Genomic DNA, 3,384 nt, shown 5'->3' with positions numbered 1-3,384 from the left:
TCACCAGCTGAGCCATCCTGCTACCTATTGGTAGCTTAGCGGCTGCTCAGCTAGGGCTGTAAAAAAATTTTTTATTGTTAGTTTCAGGTGTACAGAACAATGCAATAGTTATCCTTTTCATCCTCACGAAGTAACAACCCCTCTCCCCCCCATGTACTGCCCTCCCACCCCCGATATCATACTTATCTATTACAATTCCATTGACTCCATTCCCACTCTCTACTCCACGTCCTGTGACTATATGTATATAATTATAGTTGACATACAATATTATTCAACATCAGCTTCAGAAATACAGTGCGGTGGTCAGGCCTCTACACCGACTATGAAGTGGTCTCCCCAACAGAACATGGGTCCATCTGGCCCCCTGAGAAATATTTACAACATTATTGATTATATTCCTCAAACTGTCTTTTTCTATCCCTGAGGCCATATTGTAATTACCAATTTGTATTGTCTCATCCCTTCCCCTTTCGGCAAACATTTTTGACATCCATTAAAATAATTTCTGATTAGATCTAATACCTTCATGGCATTCTACTTCTTAAAACCTTTAATAGCTTCTCATTTTCTCTGAGTAAAAAACCAAATTATTTACAAGGCCCTCTATCATCTGGCCTCTGCCTTCATTTTCAATCTCTTCCTATCATTCCTCCTTTGCTTCTATGATCCTGTTTATATTGGCCTGTTTCAGGTTCTCAGGCCAAGCCTCTTTCCACTGTAGGGTCTGTGGTTCCCTGTGCCTGGAATGCTTATACCTCATCTTTTCATGTGGCTGGTTCATTCTCATCTCCAGGTCTCAGTTCAGATATAATATATTGCCTCCTCAGAAAGGTCTGTCCTGACCATCCTACCCAAGATATCTTCCTCTAGTTATTCCCTATTTCATCTTCCCCCATTTTTGTTATCACAATCTGTAAAGGTCTTCTTTGTTTATTTGTATATTGTCTGTCTTTTCCATCAGACCTGTTGGCTCTTTGAAGCCAGAGGCTTTGATTGTTTTTTGCTTTATCCTCTGCAACTAGAGCTAAGCAAAACATCTAGTAGGTATTAAATAATTGATAACTAATTGAATGAAGGAATGAATTAATTGAAGATAAATTGAAGATCTTCTCAGCTGGGTGTTTCACCTTAGCCTACCAACACATTCACATTTCCCTGTTTTGGGTTTTTATTATTTCCCTACAACTTCCAGGTAGTGCTTTAGCTCTAACCTTCCTTCTCAGCCAAGCTTCCTGAAAACACAGTCTATACTCAATTCCATTTCCCTTTTCTCCTCTGGCTTCTGCCCCTACCATTTCACAGAAACTTCTTGTTTGGGGGAGCTTATTTACCAAATCCAATGCTTGATTCTTAGGTAACTCACTTGTCTGCTTGACACTGTCGAGTACTTCTCTCTTCCTGAAACTCTTCTGCTTTGACTTTATACTCCTATGATACCTGTGTATAACAGTGGTTCCAAACTGGGGGCTGTTTTGCACCCCTCGGGGATATTCCACAATGTCTGGAGACATTTTTGGTTGTCATAACTGGCAGGGGGGCTGCTACTGGCATCTAGTGGGTAAAAGCCAGGGATGCTGCTAAACATCCTACAATGCAAAGGACAACTTCCCATACCTGCAGCAAAGAATTAACTGGCCCAACATGTCTATAGTGCAAAGGCTAAGAAACTCTACGTACAAGCATGCCTGCAGATAGTTCATGCATAACATGGACATGTTCAAAACTAAATCATTACCCCTTTTTTCACCTACTTGTTCCTTGTTATTAATCTGATTAACGGCACTTAGTTTTGTAAATCAGTGTTTTGAGAATCATTTTTTATTTCCTCTCTCTCCCTCAATAGGCTCATCTATTAGTCACTAATTCTTTTTTGAGACTATTTCCTAAATATCTGTAATCCTTTCTCTTCCCTCAGTTACCACTGCCTTTATACAAATGCAGACATTGTTTAGTTTTCAACAGTCTCCTTATAAATGTGTCCAACTCATCCTCCTTGAATAATCCTAAAATGGGAGCCCAATTACATTTTTCCCACTGCCTACAAGATAAAAGCTGAGCTCCCAGGTCTGGCTTATCATGCTTACCATGTGTTTTATTATCTACAGATCCTTGTTCTGTTGCTATTCCCCCCTAATTTCCTTCTCTCCTAATAAAAACACAAGAAAACAAAACCAACAAGATAAATAAAAAAGCTTGATGTTTCACACCTCTGTTTATTGGACATTACGTCCCCCCTTTTTGAAATGCTCTCTCCACCAAGTTCCCTCCCCCCAGTGTCTCCTGAAAATTTCTTCCTGGGAAAATCTGTCTTTTAAAAATTCTGCTCTGTGTACATGCATACTTCTTTTGGGACACTTTTTATATACATACCATCCATCTCAGGTGTAAAGTTTCAGCTCAAAAACTGAAGTGTAAGAAAGCAATATATTTTTATTCCACTTCGGTTTAAAAATTTTGAATTCCCAGTCTATGAGGTGGAAAATCCCAGTAATTTCATGGTCCTCTCCCCTTGCCCCTGGGTTGTGGTTAAATTCTGGAGGAGCCTTCACAGTACCTAAGTTTTGTAGAAGATGTAGGCACTTGCCTCTTATTCTTGTACCCAGGGATTCTTTAGATTTGGGGGTTCTCTTCCAGGTATCTGTATCTTGCTTGCAGGTATCATTTTGCTTTTATGGGGACACGCTGGAACTTGATCTTTCTGAGGCTTTCTTGAAAACCTTTCTTTTGTGATATGGTTTCCCCATTATCACAAAATTATCCCCCCTCTCTGACATGTTGCTACCTACCCCAGATTGCCTGGAATGCAGAAACTCGGTCCTTACAGAGACCCAGCGTTATTCCCTTTCTTTTAATCTTGTTAATATTTTACTGCAGAAGCATTTCCTGTCTCGTGAACTTTTTGCGTCAGAGGCATGTCATACATTTACTTACTGAATGGGTTTAGACTTTTAATGGGTTTAAGTCACGTAAAAGCTAGTGACTGTCAAATTCTTTCTGCTTAGACCTGGTCCCATCCCCATCCTTGAGGCCGGGTAAAAAACAGAATGGCCAGTAGCTCCTAAATCTAACAGCGTATTAGATACACCTGAGGGGGCTTTGAAACTTTGAAGATGCTACCGCTCCCAACTCTGCATAATCAGAATTTGGTTTCTTTTAAACGATCACAGGAGATTAAGGTCGAATTTTCGAATCTCTCAATGGTTGGCGTGGGCAGGCCTCGCTCAGCCCTTTCCCTCAGTTTCCCAGTTTCTTTTTCAGCAGTGCGCCTTGCCACTTGCCCACCGAACGGTGGCGCCGCGCTCTCCTTCCAGCCAGGTCTCTCCTCCCCTTCGCCCTCCTCTCCCCACCCAGCTCTACCCCCCGCCCCGCCCCTCTCCCCTC

This window comes from Hipposideros armiger, unplaced genomic scaffold, assembly GCF_001890085.2.
Source record: "Hipposideros armiger isolate ML-2016 unplaced genomic scaffold, ASM189008v1 scaffold_1169, whole genome shotgun sequence".
Lineage (NCBI taxonomy): Eukaryota > Metazoa > Chordata > Mammalia > Chiroptera > Hipposideridae > Hipposideros > Hipposideros armiger.
This window is presented reverse-complemented; position numbering follows the sequence as displayed.